Source organism: Dermacentor andersoni, chromosome 4 (genome assembly GCF_023375885.2).
Source record: "Dermacentor andersoni chromosome 4, qqDerAnde1_hic_scaffold, whole genome shotgun sequence".
NCBI lineage: Eukaryota > Metazoa > Arthropoda > Arachnida > Ixodida > Ixodidae > Dermacentor > Dermacentor andersoni.
Genome location: NC_092817.1, coordinates 73,136,090 through 73,159,338, shown reverse-complemented (window position 1 = coordinate 73,159,338; position 23,249 = coordinate 73,136,090). Strand labels below are relative to the sequence as shown.

The 23,249-nt window shown below is 46.1% G+C and overlaps 1 long non-coding RNA gene across 1 annotated transcript; it reads left to right on the top strand.

The window, feature by feature from the left end:
* Positions 1-271: 271 nt before the first annotated feature.
* Positions 272-2,048, top strand: LOC129386355 (uncharacterized). Its single transcript, XR_008613764.2, has 2 exons — positions 272-603; positions 1,446-2,048. It is a non-coding gene; the product is annotated as an uncharacterized lncRNA (long non-coding RNA).
* The last annotated feature ends 21,201 nt before the right edge of the window (positions 2,049-23,249 follow it).

The window sequence follows — 23,249 nt, the reverse complement described above, 5'->3', positions numbered from 1 at the left end:
AATGAAAGAAATACATAAGTCACAAAATGCACATAATAACCCTTACCTTAAAGTTGTAACCGAGAAAGCACGACTTTATTAGCCTACCTTCCAGTTTCTAAAGAGTTTTTAAACAAATGATTCTGATAGCTTCTTATGACGTAGCTAGTTTCTATGAATCGCAAGTTCCCCTGACGTCTGTTCGTTATGTGCTTAGCGCTACCCTCAGGCCTATAATATAGGGTGCCTCGATGCCAGCGCCGCCGTTCAGGGTGGTGCCATCTGTTGGCCGACCCCGCGCCGCCGCTCTCTCGCTGCGACGCCATCTTGAATCGCAACGAGCGGTTGCGATTGCTTGGTGCCAGTGCTTAGTTCGAGGCACAGTGCGCGCGGATGCTTCGCTGACGCTTCTACTTGCTACACTGTGTTCAGCCGCATGACTGACAAGCTTGTCAAGTGCATCGAGTCGACATGACGGGCAGTTGTGTTCCCAAGTGCGCCGGATCAACGCGTAAAGGGCTTCGTCGTTTTCGCTTCCCCCGGGACCCAGTGCGAAGGAGGAGATGGGAAGCCCAAGTAAAGCGGGATCACTGGAAGGCAATGGATAGCTCTTACATTTGCGAGGTAAGTGCCAAGAAAGTTTAGCCTACCGCACCGTGTTTTTCATTTAAATAAGAAAGTATTCTCTGACCCTCGCTCACATGCCTACGTTCGCTCACGAACTAAGCACTGCACCGATGCTGTCTGAGTAGCGTGTGGTTAGCGAGCGCGCGTCGCATAGGCTTTTTTTCGTTTTCATCGGCGCAGTCTATGCGAGTAGTACCCTGATTTTAAGGACTGACGAAGATGCTTAGCCGCGAAATAGTCTTACATCAACTACGAATCGTCGCGTAGACCACCTATTTTACTTTTCCACGGGAAGCACACATCGTGTGTGTCTCTCGTATTTTTTTCTTTTCTTTTTTCGGTACTGGTTATTCGGGACTAAAGAACGCAATGCCTCGTCTTGGGAGAGCGGCTGTTGTGTACGCGGTAAGCGAAGCGTTGTGCTTTTCTCTGATTCTTCAGCAGATATATTGCGGATCTCAGGGTGTTACATTACACAGCTGATTCTTTAGACTTGTACATATTTGTAGCGTGGAGCTCATAAGCCGATGGTCATTCGTGCTCATTCCCGATCGTAGTGGGTACTGTGACGGTCTTTAAATGCCTGTGCACGGTATGGCCAGGCGTGATAGAGTTAAGAGGTATCATGGGACCAAAATGTTTCGGCGCTTTCTGGCATGGTGTCTGTTGTAGCCAGTGCATTTCTTCGAAACGTGTAAAGTGAGGTAATACAGCATTACAGCATTACTACTGCGAAATTTTAATTTTAAGCACTCTAATGGGTTCTCTTTATTTACAAGGCATCTTTTCATATCAATTTGAAGGTCAATAATCACTCTTGTTGTGTTACTTGTACTTAGAAACACATTGAAGAGGACCAGTACGAGGGAAATTGACAGGATGGGCGCCGTCTGTTTCAACAGCCCTGCCCACGCTTTTTCAATTTCGACGTGAGTAATAATTGTACTGTGGCATATTATATCCGGAATCTTTAGTGGACGCAATACAACGAATGTTTTTTTTTTTTTTTTTTTTTTCTTTTCATTTCAGCTCGGCCTAAGCGAAGAAGGCCTCCCGCGAGGCGGCATGCCGCATGTGTACTTGCTGTTACGGAAAACAACAACCCTTCCTCAAGTATTGCTCCAGAAGTTGACCTTGACGACACCGCAGAAGTCAGTCGAAATAGTATCTCCTCTTTGGAAGAAACTGCAGTTGAGCGTGAGTGCAATGAAGACATATCGCTTTCGGCATGTGAGCTACGAAAGGCTCTACGAAAATGTGCTGTACTCGCCATCGATGTGTTTGGCTGATGTATTATGGCTGGATATATTAATATTACCCGTGGTTGCGTTTTCTTGTTGGTATTCTTGTTTTCGATTTAAATTGTTTGTAATAAGATTGATGTACTCACTTGAAATCCCCCCCCCCCATGTATTGAATAAAACAAGACTTTCCCTATCCCGCATTATGTGTGTCGAGCCTACCTTGCAGATTTTTTTATCTCGTCTTTCAACATAACCTTCAGGCGCCACGCAGTTCATATAATTTTGCATGTACATATCTCTTTCATGATTGACTGTACTAGACATTACTAAGTAAATGTATATTGTGCATCATTTGGTTTCTTGCGTGAACTACGCAAGATCGACACTAACAAGTTACGTTACATGTTTCTCTGCAGCACTAATTAAACCTTACGTTCACATCGCAGTTATTTTTACACCAGCTTAATTCTGTCTGCACACAGTTTTGTGGGCAAAAAAAAATAGAAAATTGCGCATAGACATCGTCAAATAATTGCAACGAACGCAGAGCACGCGCAACGCAAGTGAAACTAACTGCCGTGCGCGAGTGGCTGGCTACGGTAAAGGAGGCGTGGCGTGTAAAGCAAAATACAACAGTGAAACAGAAAAACAACTTCCACAGACAGGGGGTCGCAAACCTTTGATACCAAGCAACGAAGCGCAAAAGAAAAAAAATATTGCGTCTTTCAAACATACACGCGGCATATTAAATGTGATTGAATTAGGCAACTTGTGACATGTTCCCGGCGCCACATATTCACGTCTTCGAGCCTCGAATAGTTAACGGCTATTGGTTATAAAGATGTGCAGATGCAATACCGTTAAAAAAATTCTCATCAAGGCAAAGCACTTGGAAGCGCGCCCCGAGTAACACTATTTATGAACGCAAGCGTAGGTGAATCTGAGCTCGTGTGATTCAATATGGCGACGCCAGCGGGATTGTCTCCACCCTGAACGGCGGCGCTGGCATCGAGGCATCCTAGCCTAATCCACAAATACACAAATAAACGCGATTTCGCCGCCTCACAGAATCATGCCGGGGCCACTCGGGAATCATACGTCAGACAACTTCACCTGTTTTACCAGTAATATGAACACTGCAATGACAAGCAATGACATGTTGCAACATTGCAATGCCATGTCGCACATCTTCGTCGACTTGACCGCATGAGCACTGCTGATAATCGGCGAGACCTAACTGCAGAAAACGCGTCTCGCATATGTTGCTTGCACTCTCAGGCGGTCAGTTGCGGCAGTTGATCACCACCTATGCAAGCTTAACCTGCATGGAAAGAGGGGAGTCTGCAGTACTGGAGAATATGCCAGCGCGAAAATGAAAGTGTAACAATGTTTATGAAATACATGTCGTGGCTTTTTCTAATCTCAGATCCTCCAAGCGTTTATAGGAAGAAAAATTATGCATATCACACGCACAGTGGGTGTAATCGAAGCTTTCTGTGCCGTTTGCTTTCATTGACGGCAACTAGCGGTGATGTTGACGGCGAATGTTTCATTACTTAAACGTTTAGACCAACACGAGAGTGGTAAGTTGATGTCAAACTTTACCTTGCTTTCACTATCGCTGTTTGTCTGCGCAGTACACAGAACACAGAGAGAGGTGGTTGCTTGAGGCGTTGTTGTGCGCTATTTTTCATAACCTCTGAGAAGTCGAGCATTGTCTTTGCCTAACTTGGCACGTCGCATCATGCCAGAAGTATTAAACTTGAGTTGGATTATGGGGTTGCACGTGCCAAAACCACAATCAGATTATGAGGAACGCCGTAGTAACAGACTCCGGATTAAATTTGGCACTGTGATGTTCTTTAACGCGCCCTATATCAAAGTGCACGAGCGTTGTCTTCTTTCACCCCCGTGGAAACGCGGCTGCCGCGGTCGGGATCAAATTCGCGACCTCGAGCAATGCCAAAGCTACTACGGCAGGCACAAAGAGTTGATTTGGCGTGCCGGCGTTTGCGTGGTGTAGCCTAGACCCTGTGGTGTGCTTTAATTATTGCGACTCTTTTCCTGCGCGCCCTGCGCAAGTTGTCCGCTTGACACATTTGCATGGTATTTATTTTTCAGAAATAGCGGAAACGTGCCGTACCGTACCTTCAACTAAAGTTTATCCAGTTTCCCCGCAACCGCTGTCGTGTCTATAGTAGTAGCGTTTCCTTGCCCTCTCATGTCGATTTGTCCCTATCCTAACGACACCCCCCCCCCCCCCCTCCCCCGACCCCCTGTATGGCAACTGCGAGCAAAGAGAGGCAAGGCTGCTATTCACTCCTTTCACAACTGCGTCGGTTCTACCCATTCTCTGCCTCCTCCTCTCTACCATTCTGTCTAGCTTCCGTCTGGACTTGCACTTAGTAGAAAGGTAAGCGCCGCAATTTCTACAGTGCTTTTGCGATGTGTCACAGACAATTACAGCTATCAAGAGGCTAATGTGGCGACGCCTGGAGAGCTCCAGAGGGCATTGTGCACATTCGAAGCGATGGAAAAGCCCAAAAATGTTTCTTGAGTCTTATTACCGCTCTTTCACGCTCTTTCCATGTATATACACGCTCTGCACCCCCCCCCCCCCCCGGCGCGGCGTGCAAGAGAGTAGCAACAGCAGTGGGAAAGTCGAAGGAAGAGGCAAAGAAAGCTTCGCCTTAGAAAAGTTAAGGCAGTTCATGCATGAAGTCAACCAAGAACCTTTTGTTGGCCCAATACGCTACCCACCCAATACACTTGCAGAGCTCCTCGCAGAAGCCCGCTCGATGGAAAAGGCACTACGGCAGCGCCAGACAGTATAACCGCGGCATATCTGCCTTCTACCATTACTCTTGCCGCGATACCGCGACCGCGACCTTCTGTGACTGAGTTCGTGGTGAAATAGGGCTGGATCTCGAACGTATTGGAACGGCATAGCACGAGTGGCGCTAAAGCGTTCTGAGATTTACGTCCCAAAGCTGCGGATTAGCTTATGAGGGATGCCGTAGTGTAGTGCTCGGTATTAATTATGACCACGTGCGGTTCTTTATAACGTGCACCTTAATCAATGCCCACGAGCGTTTTTTTTTTTTGCATTTCCTCATGATCGAAATATGGCCGCCGCTTCCTGGAATTGAATACGCGACACCGTGCTCAGCAGCAGAACTACGAGCCACCATGGCAGGTGCAGCACGAGGTGTGCCGCCATCACCTGTCTTGACGCACGCGTAAGCCGGGCATCATTCTTCGTGCCCGTAGTCGCACTCTGCGAGTGCCGTTGACCGATCGACTGTGAATTTAGGGCTTCTCGGCAGGCCAATCGTGGCAGGCACACGACCCCGTGAGAGTGACACTTGGCGCACGCCAGATCGAAGGTCCTTCTTTATGTATTGTAGTAAAACCGACCACCTTCAGAGGGCACATCCTCATCGTCGAGCGGGGACTCCGTGGTTTTTCGCACTGATGCGTACGGCCCACGCAGTGACGAACGTCCGCCGGAGACTAAGACCTATCTCGCGCATGTCGAGACCTGTTTTACTTTAGGTTTCCGCGAACACCGAAACGTTGTATCTTCCAAAACAGGTTGCCCAGTCCGCTCTTGGCAACGAACATCGCTCACCCAGCCCTGCCACCTTAGAAAATTGAGTTCAGCGACCTGCGGAGATTAGGTCGTTCACGTTCAGAACACTAAATCCTCTATTATGACGTTAATGACATAACGGCGTTCAGAGCATGGACAGAAACCACACTATGGTGCCAATATCTTGCTACGTTACCATAGTACCGGTCGGCGCCGATAGCCATAGATGACCTCGCGTTCACGGCGTTAATCGACATGAGTGCTGAGACGTTCATTAGGGGTAGTAAGCTCGCGCCTGTATTGGAAAACAAAAACAATGTTTCGACACAATGGGTTAGACTGAGCTCCGTTCTGTGGAACTGCACCTCATCGGCGACTTTCTTATTCTTACCCAATGCTCCAGGGTCGTGTAACTCGCTATGGGCTGCGCCTTTAGGCGAACGGCGCCATCAGTGACCTTCAAGCGCGACGTTCTCAATACGCCAGCTAAAGACAATAGTAATGCAACAGCCGTGACACCATTCTTCGTATTGCCGACGATCAGATTACTCTGTCTCCCATTAGCAACTTGTTGACTGTCGCCCTATGCGATGCTATACAGCGACACTGAAGACACTGCAGAGGCAAATATTCTCACATTATCATAGCCAGAGGATTTCCTGCGAAATTAAATGCTGGACCGTTCCCATCACTAATTTCAGCAACGGGTATCAGCTTTCATCTCGTGGGACCACAATCGCTTTTTCTCACAAAATCGCCGATGTCACCAATATAAGCGTCTTAGAAACCATTGGCGGATTGCTCTGTCCTCTTTCCAACCTCTATATTCCCCGCCCCAGAGCAGAGTAGCAAAGTGGAAACTCGCCTCTAGTTAACCTATCTGCCTTTCCTCACTCTCTCTAGGGCGATTTGCACGAATGCTTAAAAACGAAAATAATCACGATTTTAATACCGCGTTGTTAAATGCCTATACATATGCTGAAGGCACAGGGAGATTCCAACTTCGCATAGCTGTTCCCAGCTCGATGTCAACTTCGTAGATCAGTGGTGCGGTATCTCAAACACAGTACAGACTATTGCGTATACAACGGAATGCCAGGTATCCATGGCTTCCGGCTAAATCCCTGGCTCGTTCGCACTCAAATTTCGTATATTATGCGTTTTAGCAACGTGTTTGGGTCTGTTACTTGTCTGTTCTGTTACTGTTACTTTGGGTCTGAGACGCACATGCGCGTGTCTCTGACGGCGGTGCCTAGTAGCCAAGAAACTCTATGCCTAGTAGAAGGTGCAGAATTTCCTGGAAACTCAAAGATACTCGGACCGTGGCCACACCCGTCACTAGCTCGAAAAGCGATTCGTGCACTAGTGCGGTACTTGAAGTGCACGGGCTTAACAGACCGTTTATAGTGTCCTTGTGTATGGTGTCACTCCCACACGTACTCAGTGCTTCCTCTCTTCCTTTCTTCCTCTTTCTATTCCCCTTTCCCCCACCCCTAGTGTAGGGTAGCAAACCGGATGGTGTTCTGGTTGACCTCCCTGCCTTTCCTACCCTTGTTCTCTCTCTCTCTCTCTCCTGGAACGGAAGCGTGCTCACGTCTGTCATTGTTAAGGTGAAGCTACGAGCAAAGGGCGAGACATTGCGCGCGTCTTGTTTCACCGTTGCAGTGAAAATCGGCGCCATGACAACCATGGCTCAATTCTCGCAGTTCCCACGTTTTCTGCTAGGCAACGACTATGCGGCGCGTACTCTGACTCATTCTGAACGAGAGTGCCAAGTAATGACCCAAATGTCACATTAAGATGCATGCACGACGAAATGTTTTCTCCGTGCCACGTTTGAGAGCGAAAGCGCGAGCGGTTGAACCGACAGTGATATGTGTATCTGGCACTACCGTGTGCGCAATAATGTATGTGACATTCAGTACGTTATTTTCATTTCGCAGCAAAGGATGCAGGCGCGAGCCAGGTGAATAAAACTTTAACGAAAGAACCGCGCACGCGGATCGTATCGAAGTGAGCGGCCGCAGCTCTAGGCATCGGCTTCACAGTGCGTCATCATCGTTGATGTTGGTACATGGAAAGAAAGCGTCGTCGTCTCTGATAAGCGATAAGCTGACTTTTTTTCTCGAAGCATGGTTGAGATCACTGCAGCACGATAGCGCAAGAGCGCCGTCACGTGGCTTCATTTCATATTTGGTGCACTTTCTTTAAACGCAAAAAAAAAAAAGTCACCATGCAGCATGTAAGTTGCCACGGAAATTTGGATCGGTCGTTTCTGAATCCCCTGTAGAGTGTAACGAAACGCACTTGGCCCTAAACCAAATATAAAAAACAAATTGAATTGATCTTAGTTAATGCATTAATTAAGCGCAATATAAAAACTGACAATCATGTACTCCGTGAAGATGGAATGGCTGCGAAACCTGACGACAGCCGAAGCTCACAAACGAAAAGCAAAATGCTTTCGCTGCCATTCCATCTGCACAGAGTGGAATGGTCGTCATTTTTTTGCGTTGCGAGTCTGGCGTTGCTGCTCGTTCGGAGATGCCTGGGCTCGCAATTGTCGTTCTTCGTCGGTGGTCGTTTCGCGCCGGCGCCCTTTACATTGTTGGTGCTGTTCCCTCCGGCGCTCTTCGTATAGACCAGAATACGCTAGCCTCGCACCCAGACTAACCGAATGCATACTCTCGCACCCGGATTGCCCGGTCGACCAGCGCCATATTGTACTGGGCTGCCAAAGTGTGTTCGCCGGCGACCAGTAGACATGGCAAGCGCCAGCTCTAGGAGTCCAAAGTGCGGAAATGTGCCCGTTCACGCGGATCCAAAGTACAAGAAGTCATCTGGGCATCATTGCGTCGTGTTTGGATGCCAAAATAACCAGCGGAAAAGGAGCAGGTTGCTCAGCGCTGTTTGCGAAGAGCACAATACACGTAGGGAATCGTGCCGGTGCGGTGCTTTCAGCCGGCACCGATTTCCATCCGCAACGAAGAATGACAAGCTGTGCAATCGGTGGATAGCTGCAGTGAATAGGAAGAACTACCAACCCAGTGAAAATGCACGAGTGAGTATTCGATCTGTGTATATTTTGGTGCCACGTTCAACTTTGCGCCCTACGAACGTAATATGTGTAACACGCAGGTTTGCTCCGAGCACTTTCTGGCCAACAAGCCTACAGAGCAGAATCCCGCGCCGGTGCTTCGCCTTGGCTATAACAAGAAGGCAAGCCTTTTCGTGTTTTCATTCAGGCAGAGCTCCCGACCGTTAAGCGGAACAGTTGAGCTTGCGGTTAGCGATACTTGCAGCTGGTGCACGGCGTGACCATTAAGCGTAAACGACAAGTTGTAGGCAATAGTATGTTGCCCTGCTGGTGGGCGTTATTGCTAATGAAAGTAAACCGAAGTCTGCTCGTCACGTAGCATGCGTCCACAAAAACGTAAACGACGACTGCTCGTCGCCGAAGGTGTTCTTGCAGCGCGCCTGTCTTTACGAGCTGGTGTTGCAGGTGTCATTCGTAACGAATTCATTTGAACCTCCTGAGCTCTAAACTGCGTGCGGGCTGTTATGCGGGGCAAAGCGCAAAAATTTTCCGTTCATATGGCGTAGAAAATAAGGTGCATAATTATTGTTTTTTGTAACAAAATTTTGCTCGTTCTCACCAGTTTTTTTTTTTTTGCTGTTTTTTCTAAGGGAGCGGCAACAATCCGATATGGCCTCGCACAAGCGAAACAGGTCTGATACCAGGTAGCTGCAGTTGGTGGAGCTAATTTTTTGGAATGCAGGTGCGGTTGTTGTCTTGTACCAAAAGGGTCCCTGATGATGCAGCTTTAAGTAGGGATGGTAATTTTTTGTGCCCTGTCATGGTTTGTGCAACTGTACAACACCTGCATCTGTCATGCTCGCCCTGTTAAACGGGCTTTGACTGAACATGCAGTTGAACATTATAACTACTGTAGTTCCTCATTTTCCAATGAGTGCAGGTTTAGCATCATATGCTGCTTGTTCGAGCGCTGTAGGCTTGTGTTCTGAATGTTGTACTCTTAAGTGGTTGCACGATACAATTGGCCTGGTGTATTTTCTATTTCATTTTGAGAGGACTTTATATCTTCGCAACAGTGATGGCATGGGAAAGAACTACAGCCCTTCTTACTATAACATCTATTTTGTTTTCAATGTGCAGGTGGTGAAGGGCAGGCGTCTGCTAATCAGGCAGTCAAACGACCTCGCCAGTTGGTTGCCAAACGCGGCCAACCCAATAGTGACCATGACAAACAAGACCAAACTGAAAGTGCAGAGGACAATGTTCTGCGTGCTTTAATAAAATATGGCACCAACACAGTGCTGTAAAATCCTTCACAGGTTACGTGCCAAAAAGCTCACACGTGTTCTAGCACAGCGCGCGGTTTGTACAAACGTAATAGCGTACTTACCCGATATATTCGCTTCTGCAGTCTGCACAGCACTCAGTGTGGCCATTGCGGACTTGGATCAGGTCTTGAAGTTTGATTGAATCGAGACAGCGAAAATGACAGGTTACAAAAAACGCGAAACACGCCTTCCGCCGAGCTAAAAAGCCCAAGTTTCGCTTTCGCGCCGGGTCGCATCTCCCAGCGTGGCATCCCAGGCCTGCTACTTCGCGACGCTTGGGATAGATGGCGCGACCGGCGCTCATCAATATGGCGGCGCGCTTAGAATTTACGGTGTTCTGGTGCATACGCATGTTGTTCTTCGGGTGTACGAACTATACGTATCCACCCCATCGATAACGCAGCTGTTATTAACGTCGATACCTTTCCTGCTTATATACTGCGATAACCTTGGCGTGGCACTATTGTTCACGGCGAGCCTTCTAATCTGCTCCGCATTTTGACATCTGCGCTGCCGCACTGCACCCCTATGGGTTTGTTAGAAATCGCTAAGTCCGTTTTTGTTGCCGGACGCCGCTTTCTTCTACAGCTTTCGCTGTAATATATTTTACACCTCGCTGTAAGAAATATTTTGAGGAACCCCATTTGACGGCAAGCCATATGTCATTGGTTTCACCCAACTGTGGTTAACCACTTTTTTTGAAATCCCTGGATCAAATTACGTGAAACATCCTGTATGTGCATGGGCTAAGGCGCTATGGGTGATTAAAATTACTAAAAAAGAAAAAGCTGCTTAACGGGAAAACAATGAAAAAGAACCCAGGCGGTGGATGATGTTACATCCCACTTGAGTGCGAGGTTGAAAAAGAAAAAGAATTTAGCAAATGCACGTAAGAACAACCTTGTGTTGGTACCTTTGTAAACTATATCTTTGTAAGCGTGCCCCAGCGTATTTCGTGCTATGTAGTAACGCACACACATTCACGTATAACGTGTTTACGTATGTAAAATGCGGTACATTTCGGTCTGGGAGGAATCGAACCCAGGCCTCCGGGGAGCGGATGAACACGCGCCCCTGACGCTGCAGTGGCTCCACCGCGATCGCTGACTAAAGGTGCGGCCCAGTGCGTGCGTTATGGGGCACGTGATGGCGCAGCCACTGGGGAGGAGGTGGCACCACGTGATGAGTCCATAAAATTGGCGCGTTCGTGATGTTCCGAGCTCTACAAACGGCATAATGCTTCCGCATTCCTACGTGTAAGCAGTGTCTCTGCCGAATTTTTTTATTAGCCGCCTACGACGGCCACGCTGCCATCCTTTGTCGCCTCATTTCCCTTACTTCGTAATGGGCTCACTGCAGCGGAGTCAATAAATCGCAAGCCTAAACTTTCAGTACACGGATCGGACAAACTCTGTACGCGTCAGAGCCTCATTGGACACTTGAGGCGTGCCTGCTAAAACCCCACTCCTCAAGATCCTGCTATTGTAAAGAGTGTCAATGAAATAAAAGGAAAGCATAGAAAACGAAGAAAAGGATCCGCATTAGTGTTTCTACTACAGCTTCATTTGCTGTGTATAAATGCACCTACGTATTTTCTACATGTTATATACAGGGTGTCCCAGCTAACTTGGACCAAGATTTGAAGAATACCCAAGAACTCTAGAGAAATCGTACCGACTGTATAATAGCCGTAGTCTTATGCACTTACGGCCATTATTTTTTTAATCACGAAGTATTCCTTAATTAATTACTTTTAATTAGTGACCTTTTTAATTAATGCTTGAATCGCAAATATATCAAGTACAAGGTTGTAGGGCACCTCGAATATATATATATACACATACTATGCTCTGACCTCTCATTTGTGCTGTTTAGCGCTCCGCTTTAAAGATATAAAACCAGCTTTAGTGAGACACGTAGCCGAGTAGACGATCACGAATGCTTCGTGAATACATCAAAGTCGTGCCAAAAAGCTTACGCACGCGCCCATGGTTTTTACAAACGCAAGCGCTTGTTTTCAAGCGCTTGGCCAAGCAAAACAATATAACTTCGAGGGAACAAACCACAGGTAGCGAAGCCACTTTCCTATTGCCATGTCAGTTTACCATGGTGCCATAAAAAAAATTATGGGGTTTTACGTGCCAAAACCACTTTCAGATTATGAGGCACGCCGTAGTGGAGGACTCCGAAAATTTAGACCGCCTGGGGTTCTTTAACGTGAACCTAAATCTAAACACACGGGTGTTTTCGCATTTCGCCCCCATCGAAATGCGGCCGCCATGGCCGGGATTCGAGCCCGCGACCTCGTGCTCAGCAGCCCAACACCATAGCCACTGAGCAACCGCGGCGGGTCATGATGCCACAAAGACTGAGTATAAATACTTAAAGCCTTCGTGAAAAATAGGGGGCCTAGGTTCACGAAATTTTTGCGAGATCGGCGACGTCGACCAACGTCATTGGTTCAAGTGTGAGTTCGCGCACGAAATTAGGAACAAAAGTGTATCCTCAGCTATCTCTAATAATCAGCGTTTTTCGCCCAAGAACGACAATCCATGCTCAAATTAGAATTAAAATATTGGGTTTTACGTGCCAAAACCACGATCTGATCATGAGGCACGCCGAAGTGGGGGACTCCGGATGAATTTTGACCACCTGGGGTTCTTCAACGTACACGTAAACCTAAGTAAAGAGGTGTCTTGTACATTTCGCCCCGATCAAAATGTGGATGTCGTGGCCAGAATTCAATCCCGTGACCTCGTGCTTAGCAGCGCAACACCAAAGCCACTAAGCAACCACGGCGGGTAATCCACGCGCATGAATGCGTTTAGTTATTCTCTTCTATATGTAGCGTTCCGTTAACACTTTCTTTCACGAAGTTTGCGGATATTATTTAGGCTACCGATTGGGCTATCTCGAGGAGCCTTATTATACCCGATCGGGCAGAGTTTCCGCATTCACTTATTGTGATTCAAAAATCCAAGTAGCCATATATGTATATATATATATATATATATATATATATATATATATATATATATATATATATATATATATATATATATATATATATATATATATATATATATATGAACGAGAAGAGAGGGGGTTAACCGAGGGTCCCATTAATTTCCATTAATTTATCGTTTGTTTATTTCATTTATTAAACACAAGTAATTTCCCCCATGTTGTCCTTGGTGTCAGTGTTTGTTGGCTTCTCATGATATGACTATATATATATATAGCAGCTCCATTATCTCGCGACCTCTTTCCGTTTACTCCTCAGAGGCTTCTGCCGAAAGTTGGCGTTGCAGCCGTGTGAAGCTGTTTTACCGGTCGTGACGCACGGTTTGCTTTCGAACCGGCTTAAAGCTGGCCGTGCGCAGCTGGAGAGTACTCAGCGCATTTCCCGCCCCGTGAACATAAACAAGAAAGAGACAAACGTACCCGGATGGGCCCCCAGTTTCAATAAATCGGCTGGAAAGGTTTTACTCATTTTTCGTGAATTCTGAGCATTAGGCTACGAACAGTGTGGGAAAGGGCCAGTGTAAAGCTGGTTTTCCCGAAGACCCTGAATGAACTAACACACATAGGGCTCTTCCCAGCACGTCACCGGCCAACAACCTGTTACACGAAGTGGTCGTATACGCTCAATGAGACCGTAACTGTTGGCTACGCGATATTGCAATGTTCGTCTGTTCACGCATGTCACACTTCATTCTGCGATTGGGCGACCTTTCGCACGTGAAAAAAACAAATAGTTTAAAAGTACACATAGTGTGTTTCAGTTGGGTCTTTAATTGTAAAGACCGAGAAGTATAAGCACCCCTCTTCTGTGAGCTTAACCAACAGCGCTAAAGGTAACAGTTCTAGCTGGCCACGATTTTTTCTGCCTTTGCTCGAAGGTATAAAACCACACGCATCGGCTTTTACCAGTGCGTGCTGTTTGGCCTTCTTATATGACTTACTTGGCGATGTACAATTCGTTCGTTATCATTTGATCAATGACTTATATTAACATTGACAAATGTTTACTAGCTTTCTAAGAGTATAGATACTTATACTATTTTTAATCGTTCGGTTTAGTATGATACATAAAATGGGCGCGCATTTTTTAGCTGAGGAGTGCTTCTGTTTGAGCAAGTTGGTGCGACATATTGCGAGGAGGAGGAGAAATAAACATTTTATTGATGAGGGAAAAAAAATGGCGGGAGGGAGCGGTGCAGGGTGGGTCCCCATTCCAAGACTGCAGTGGCCATCGCGACCCGCCCAGCTTGATCCAGGAGGCCCTCCTGGGCCACGAGGTCAGCAAGAGCGAGGATAGCCTTCCAGGGCTCCCTCAGTAAGGTGAGTAACAAAGGTGAATTAATGGTATGAGGTGTTTTGGCGCACTTCCATGTTACGTGAGGCAATGAAGGCCACGACGCGCACCACGAGCAAGAGTTAGAGTACAAGGCTGGGTTTATTTTATGGTATTTACCTAAAGGTGGGCAGGTATGCGTCTGTATTCTACATTTCTGCGCCTCCTCTACATTGAGTAAATTGTATGGTGGGGCGTACGGTTGTCGGGTTCTTCGCTGCTGCTTCAGTATATCGCGGACCAGTAGGCGATGGTCTTTTCCATCGTTGTGCGTATCTCAGCTCGGTTAGTAAAGCCTCGAGCTAGAGTGTGTGCCTGTTCGTTTCCCGAGATACCCTCGTGGCCAGGACACCATAAAATTGCGTGATCTTCTTTCAATGTGTCGCCTTTGATATTAAGGGCGACTTGTGGTATGTTGCCTTGTAGATACATTCTGCAGGCCACTTGTGAGTCGGACATTATCGCCGCTGCTTCCGCTGTAGCAGTGCACCTAGTACGTATCGAGATATGTGAAGTGTTCCGTGGCGCGTGGGTTGAACTACCACTACTCATCATCACATCATCATCATCATCACATCATCATCATCATCACATCATCATCATTAGCCTGGTTACTCCCACTGCAGGGCAAATGCCTCTCCCATACTTCTCCAACAACCCCGGTCATGTACTAATTGTGGCCATGTCGTCCCTGCAAACTTCTTAATCTCATCCGCCCACCTAACTTTCTGCCGCCCCTACTACGCTTCCCTTCCCTTGGAATCCAGTCCGTAACCCTTAATGACCATCGGTTATCTTCCCTCCTCATTAAATGTCCTGCCCATGCCCATTTCTTTTTCTTGATTTCAACTAAGATGTCATTTACCCGCGTTTGTTCCCTCACCCAATCTGCTCTTTTCTTATCCCTTAACGTTACACCCATCGCTCTTCTTTCCGTAGCTCGTTGCGTCGTCCTCAATTTAAGTAGAACCCTTTTCGTAAGCCTCCAGGTTTCTGCCCCCTAGGTGAGTACTGGTAAGACACAGCTATTATACACTTTTCTCTTGAGGGATAATGGCAACCTGCTGTTCATGATCTTAGAATGCCTGCCAAACGCACCGCAGCCCATTCTTATTCTTCTGATTATTTCCGTCTCATGATCCGTATCCGCCGTCACTACCTGCCCTAAGTAGATGTATTCCCTTACCACTTCCAGTGCCTCGCTACCTATTGTAAATTGCTGTTCTCTTCCGAGACTGTTAAACATAACTTTAGTTTCCTGCAGATTAATTTTTAGACCCACTCTCCTGCTTTGCCTCTCCAGGTCAGTGAGCATGCATTGCAAGTGGTCTCCTGAGTTACTAAGCAAGGCAATATCATCAGCGAATCGCAAGTTACTAAGGTATTCTCCATTAACTTTCATCCCCAATTCTTCCCAATCCAGGTCTCTGAATACCTCCTGTAAACACGCTGTGAATGGCATTGGAGAGATCGTACCTCCCTGCCTGACACCTTTCTTTATTGGGATTTTGTTGCTTTATTTATGGAGGACTACGGTGGCTGTGGAGCCGCTATAGATATCTTTCACTATTCTTACATATGGCTCGTCTACACCCTGATTCCGTAATGCCTCCATGACTGCTGAGGTTTCGACAGAATCAAACGCTTTCTCGTAATCAATGAAAGCTATATATAAGGGTTGGTTATATTCCGCACATTTCTCTCTCACCTCATTGATAGTGTGAATATGGTCTATTGTTGAGTAGCCTTTACGGAATCCTGCCTGGTCCTTTGCTTGACAGAAGTCTAAGGTGTTCCTGATCCTATTTGCGATTACCTTAGTAAATAGTTTGTAGGCAACTGACAGTAAGCTGATCGGTCTATAATTTTTCAAGTCTTTGGCGTCCCCTTTCTTATGGATTGGGATTATGTTAGCGTTCTTCCAAGATTCGGGTACGCTCGAGGTCATGAGGCATTGCGTATACAGGGTGGCCAGTTTCTCTAAAACAATCTGCCCACTATCCTTCAACAAATCTGCTGTTACCTGATCCTCCCCAGCTGCCTTCCCCCTTTGCATAACTCCCAACGCTTTCCTTACTTCTTCCGGCGTTACCTGTGGGATTTCGAATTCCTCTAGACTATTCTCTCTTCCATTATCGTCGTGGGTGCCACTAGTACTGTATAAATCTTTATGGAACCACTCAGCCACTTGAACTATCTCATCAATATTAGTAATGATATTGCCGGCTTTGTCTCTTAACGCATACATCTGATTCTTGCCAATTCCTAGTTTCTTCTTCACTGCTTTTAGGCTTCCTCCGTTCCTGAGAGCATGTTCAATTCTATCCATATTATATTTCCTTATGTCAGCTGTCTTACGCTTGTTGATTAACTTAGAAAGTTCTGCCAGTTCTATTCTAGCTGTAGGGTTAGAGGCTTTCATACATTGGCGTTTCTTGATCAGATCTTTCGTCTCCTGCGATAGCTTACTGGTATCCTGTCTAACGGAGTTACCACCGACTTCTATTGCACACTCCTTAATGATGCCCATAAGATTGTCGTTCATTGCTTCAACACTATGGTCCTCTTCCTGAGTTCTGTTCTGTTCTGACCTGTTCTGTAGCTTGATCTGGAATTCCTCTATTTTCCCTCTTACCGCTAACTCATTGACCGGCTTCTTATGTACCAGTTTCTTCCGTTCCCTCCTCAAGTCTAGGCTAATTCGAGTTCTTACCATCCTATGGTCACTGCAGCGCACCTTGCTGAGCACGTCCACAGGTTGTATGACGCCAGGGTTAGCGCAGAGTATGAGGTCTATTTCATTTCTAGTCTCGCCGTTCGGGCTCCTCCACGTCCACTTTCGGCTATCCCGCTTGCGGAAGAAGGTATTATTTATCCGCATATTATTCTGTTCCGCAAACTCTACTAATAACTCTCCCCTGCTATTCCTAGTGCCTATGCCATATTCCCCCACTGCCTTGTCTCCAGCCTGCTTCTTGCCTACCTTGGCATTGAAGTCGCCCATCAGTATATTGTATTTTGTTTGCAGTCTACCCATCGCCGATTCTACGTCTTCATAGAAGCTTTCGACTTCCTGGTAATCATGACTGGATGTAGGGGCGTAGAACTGTACAACCTTCATTTTGTACCTCTTATTATGTTTCACAACAAGGCCTGCCACCCTCCCGTTAATGCTATAGAATTCCCGTATGTTACCAGCTATATTCTTATTAATCAGGAATCCGATTCCTAGTTCTCGTCTCTCCGCTAAGCCCCGGTAGCACAGGACGTGCCCGCTTTTTAGCACTGTATATGCTTCTTTTGGCCTCCTAACTTCACTGCCACTACTACATGTCCTTTGTTAAATCTAGCTGCATCAGTATACATTACGTATTGATTACTGCCGAAGGTTTTCTGAAGCTGTTTAGCTCTCGCTTGTCTTCTCACTGTGTGATAATTTTTGTTCATGTTACGTGGGGTTGGGGAGAGCATTATGCGCTCGCGTATTGGATCCGGCATCGTGGTCGTTTGTTCATGGGAGTACTGCGGTCGCAATGGGTAGCCTAAACACGACACAACGTGTCTGCCTGTGCTTGTGAGGCATAGTCGTTCTCTTTGTGTCATAACAACGGCTGCTATTAACTCTTCAAATGTGTTGTATATGCCTAGAGCTTGCACCCTCTCATTCCGCATTCCGCATTGCCGCATTCGTAGGAAGCCCAAGTGCTGCCTTATAGGCGCCACGTATTAGTAGGTCGATTTCTTTAGTTTCCGACGGGGTTAGCTCTTGATATGGTAGCACGTATGTTATTTTGCTAAGAATAAAAGCCTGGACTAGTGTTGTGGTTTCGTTTTCGTGGAGCCCTTTACCTTTCTTTGTAATTCTGCTTATTAGTCTTGCCATGCTCCTCGTGCTTGACTTGAGAGTCGCAATGGTGTGAGTGGCCCTTTTGTTGCTTTGTAACCATAGTCCTAGTATTCTGATCATATTTCTTACTGGTAACGCCTGGTCACCCATTGTTATGTGGTTGCTCGGTTTGTTTCTGTAGTTACGCACGTGGATCCGGATAAACTCAGATTTTCCCGGAGCGCATTGCATACCGTTTTGTTTTGCGAAGTCCTTCACCGAGTCGATAGCCTCTTGGATAGCTTGTTCTTTTTGCCCTGACGAGCCTTTGGCAGGCCCATAAGGAGATGTCGTCTGCATAAAACGCGAAGTTCAGGTCGTTAATTTTCTCTAGTTGTCGTGCCAAGCGGTCATCTTGGGGTAATACATATGCCACACATCTTCATCGGCTAGAAGTTTTGCAAAAGCAGGCATTACGATTAATTGCATTCCAATCGCATACATCTTCCTCTGCTCCCATATTCCGTTCCCGAAATGTTTTACCATTGCGCATGCTATTCAATCATGAGCTGTCACTACTTATGTTTCGTCTTATAAATACCGAGTTTAATATTCCAGGTTTTACTCGCTCTAGCCTCATCAATTATAACAACACAAGATTTTCAGCACAACTCAATCTTCTCCTTCCAAAAGCAAGAAATAATTATGGGAAATTTACCGTCGCGTTTTCAGGCATTTCTGTTTGAAATTCAATACCATCGTATATGAAGACATCTATATTATTCTCATTCAAGCGTAGAACGAAGGAGCATTTCATGAACACTTTATTTGATGCATAGTATAATTTAACGAACCTAAAATTAATTACAGTTTGTTCGCTTTACCCTTACGCAATGTACTGTTCAATTACCGAGTTAATTCAATACCATCTGATATGAAGACAGCTACATTATTCTCATTCAAGCGTAGAACGAAGGAGCATTTCATGAACACTTTATCTGACGCATAGTATAATTTAACGAACCTAAAATTAATTAGAGTTTGTTCGCTTTACCATTACGCAATGTACTGTTCAATTACCGAGTTACTGAATTTCGCCCATAATTGATACTTCTCCTCGTTGTTAGCTTTACGTGCCCTTTATCCTCGTTTGAATTTTTGCAAGTTATTTTCAAGATTTCTTCAATTATTTTTCTTCTTTTTAACTGTGTGAATATACTTGTGATGTTTTTAATAGATTTTCTTTTCTCTCTTACCGCCTATTTCCGATGATGATGTAAAAATTGTATAATATATGACATGACTCACTGTTTGCCACGATCCTACTATCCCCTTTTCATGTCTTGTTAGGAGGTCCCCCAGACAGTTGTCACTTCGGGACCTCCGAATGTGTACTTATACCCATCTTGAATTTGATTTCGTCAAAAATAAATATTGATTGATTGATTGATTGATTGATTGATTGATTGATTGATTGATTGATTGATTGATTGATTGATTGATTGATTGATTGATTGATTGCGACACTGAATAGAAGTGGCGAGAGGGTAGCACCCTGTGATGTGCCTCTGTTAGGCATTGGGGGTTTGGAAGATCGACCATTTTCCATACCTATTGTGGCATTACGTTCAGCAAGGAATGAGCTGATGTAATTATGGATCTTAATTCCACCAGCCCATTCTTTCGAGCTCTTCAATTATGAGGGTATGGGAGATCGTTTCAAAAGCGCTTTTTAAGTCAAGTGCTGCTATGATGTTCTCTCCCACTGTAGAGATATCTTGCAGCACGTCATCTCGTAGCCTTACGAATATGTCTTGTGTAGAAAGATGTTGTCTGAAGCCGTACATGTTGTGCGAGAGAAGTTCGTGCCCTTCGATATAGTTAGTAAGCCTGATATAAAGGACCTTTTCGAAAAGTTTGTCTAAGTAGGAGGTTAGAGATACTGGCCTGAGATTCTGCAATGTTCTTGCGTTCCCCGGTTTAGGTATTAAGATGATGGTCGCTTCTTTCCATTGATTAGGAAGTTCTCCAGCTTCTTAGATTTCTCATTGAAGTATCAGGTTAGTCGGTCTAGTTGCGGATCACCCATATTTCTTAACATAGCATTCGTGATGCCGTCCTCGCCTGGGGCTAAGTTACATTTTAATGCTAGAGCGGCGGCATATACTTCTTGTTTCGTTATGGGTGCATCAAGCTTGGGGTTGTCCATCCCTTTGTACTCTCTCTTATCGATGCTATCTCCTCCTGTTCCGATGCATCTGTCTGCCAGGTTTTTCTTTTTTTTAATGGGGTTTTACGTGCCAAAACCACTTTCTGATTATGAGGCACGCCGTAGTGGAGGACTCCGGAAATTTCGGCCACCTGGGGTTCCTTAACGTGCACCTACATCTAAGTACACGGGTGTTTTCGCATTTCGCCCCCATCAAAATGCGGCCGCCGTGGCCGGGATTCGATCCCGCGATCTCGCGCTCAGAAGCCCAACACCATAGCCACTGAGCAACCATGGCGGGTTGCCAGGGTTTGGATAAATGATGCATCATCCCCCTTAAATTCTCCTACCAATGTGCGTAATGCTCTAGTAGTGACTGTTTTCGTATAGTATGGGTCAAGAATTCTCCGAAAGATTGTCCATGTCTTGGTTGTTGAGAGCGTTCCTCGTAACAAGCCACAATATTCCATCCAGTTGTTTGCTTGTAGTTCCCTAGCATACTCATTTGCTTGTTTTGTCAGTTGTTCTATTCTATCTCTGAGCTTCCTGTTTAAGCGCTGTCTCTTCCATCGTTGAGTAAGGCTTCGCCTGTCTTCCCACAGATCGACGAGGTGGGGATCCACTAGTGGTGTTTTTTCGCTTAGCGCGACGTGCTTTGTATTAGTTTGGTATGATTGCATCATTTCGTCTACTCATTCTTCTATTGTATCTATCGGATGCTGAGGGGTCGGATAATGTGTATATGCAGTCCAGTCTGTAAGTTTCATGGTTCTTATCAAACTTTTGCGCGCACAAAGACAGGACGTCGAACGAAGAAGGGACACACAACAGCTGGCTTTTATTGTGACAGCGACATAGTAAGTTTCACGTTTCTGAAAGGCTTTTTTTTAATTCGGGAGTCGAAGTGGACTAACTAATAATATAATGGAAGTCCAAAATCAAGAAGGGGGCTGACATGGGGAATAGCACACTGCGGTATAAAGTTTGTAAACAGGGATGAGGTGCCTCAGAAAGGCTGGCCAACGTTTCGATAGGAGGACTTATCTTCGTCAAAGGTGGTCTCGTCATCCTTGGAATGCTAGTTTTAAAGGGTTAAAACTGCACGTGACGTCACTGCACTAACCCTTTAAAACTAAGATGCCGAGGATGACGAGGCTGCCTTTAACGAAGATAGGTCCTCCTATCGAAACGTTGACCAGCCTTTCTGAGGCACCTTATCCCTGTTTACAAACTTTATACCATAATAATATAATGGTCACTTCCCAGATTTTCATCCAGGTTCCTCCACTGTCTCTCTTTTACCTTAAATGTAACAATGAGGTCTGGGTACGTGTCTCCGCAGACGCTATTTCTAAGTCTCGTGGGGGCGAGGGGTAAGGTCTCTAGTTGCATGCTATATTTCTCTACTGCTTCTACTAGGCTTTCACCCTTTTTTGTATTTGTCCTAAACCCCAATTGGTGTGGGGAGCGTTAAAATCTCCGACTAATTTTTTTTTTCCCAGATGTCCAAGTGCCCAGTCAAGCATCTCGGGAACCGCAGTCTGCCGTTCTTTCGGTGGGCTGTACACGTTGCCAATGAACGTTTTTGTTTTACTCCTTTTTGTAGTGTGCAATTCGATAAATTGGTTCTCCGTCGAACATTGGGGATAGGAGTGGTCACTGGCCGCGATATTCTTCTGCACCAGCGTCGCCACTCTAGGATACAGGGGATTTTGAAAGCTGTAGTATTCTCTTAGCTTAACCACTCCCTTCCCAACTTCCTGAAGACAAATGACGTCCGGTTGAGTAATGGTGGCGTCTAAATATGCTTGTAGCACTGCCGCTATTTTCTGAAAAGAGCGGCGAACTAGTTCCATTGCCATATCTCAGCGGTGTCCGTGTACGATTTCGGTATCCGTCGAGTTGAAAACAGCCCCATTTTTTACCTTTCTCGCCGTCGGTGTACGGGGGTTACCGCTGGCTCTTTTACGTGGTGTTTGCTGCAGTTTAGACACTTGTTCGTCGATATAAACCTTGTGGTTCTGCACCTCTTCAAATAATTGCTGTTGAAACGTTTGCAGAGCCTGAATTTGTTCTACTACTTGATTCATCATTCTTTCAATGCTGCTAATTGTTTGATGGGCGGCAGGTTTATGCCCTTGTGCTTGTTTAGCTTGCCCAATTTGGGTATTCTGAAACTGTGCCTTCAGCGTTGCCATCTCGATTTTAAGTTCTTCTACTGTTCATTTAAGGAGTTTCAGAAAGGATTCTTTGGTACTCAGGGTTGGCGGTTATTGGAGCCCCTTTCCGTGCCATCCCCGCCCAGCTCACCTTGTGTTGGGTCGAGTCTCCTGCTACCACTGAAGTCCTGGATGGTGTAGGGGATCGGGAGGACATTCGGTGGTGTCTGGCGGCGGAGTGGTCAGATAGCATTTGCTCTCTATTCTTCTGTCTTTCTTGTGACCTTGATTTTCGAATTTGGGGTTGCGACGCTGTAATGTCCTCTTGAGCCCGCAGTGGAGGCCAGTCGTCGTCGTCCGTATCCTGTGTCAGACCACCTCGGTTTTGGTGACGATGACTTGATCGTCTTGCCCAGCGTTTTGCCTGCCATCCGGTTTGGTGATTTTGGCTGCTGTCGCTGTGGTGGCAGTTTGAAACGACGTTTACATTCCTTGGATTAATGAAGCAGGGAAGCTCCCCTCCCATGTAATAGACGTATCGCGGCATGATGGGAACAAAGAAGGTAATTAGCGCTGTTTTCGTTTCAGCCAACATGCTAGCTCTTAGTATATCGACGCCTTGCGTACGAACACGTAGGTTGGCTAGCAGGGTTTCAGGGCTTGTGTGAGGAGCGATGCCATGTATCACTCCTTTCTTTGTGTCGTCGCCTACGGCTGCGCACGCACTCACTGCGTGCAGGCAAGCGTTTAAGGTCAGGCCTGGAATTCTTCTTGCAATATCCGCCACCTCTTCGGTAGGGGTTGAAATATTAAAAATATTTTATCCTTGTTTCTATCTCAATAGCAACTGGTTTTCATTCACTTCTCCTTGGCAGGCGTTTATTACTGCTT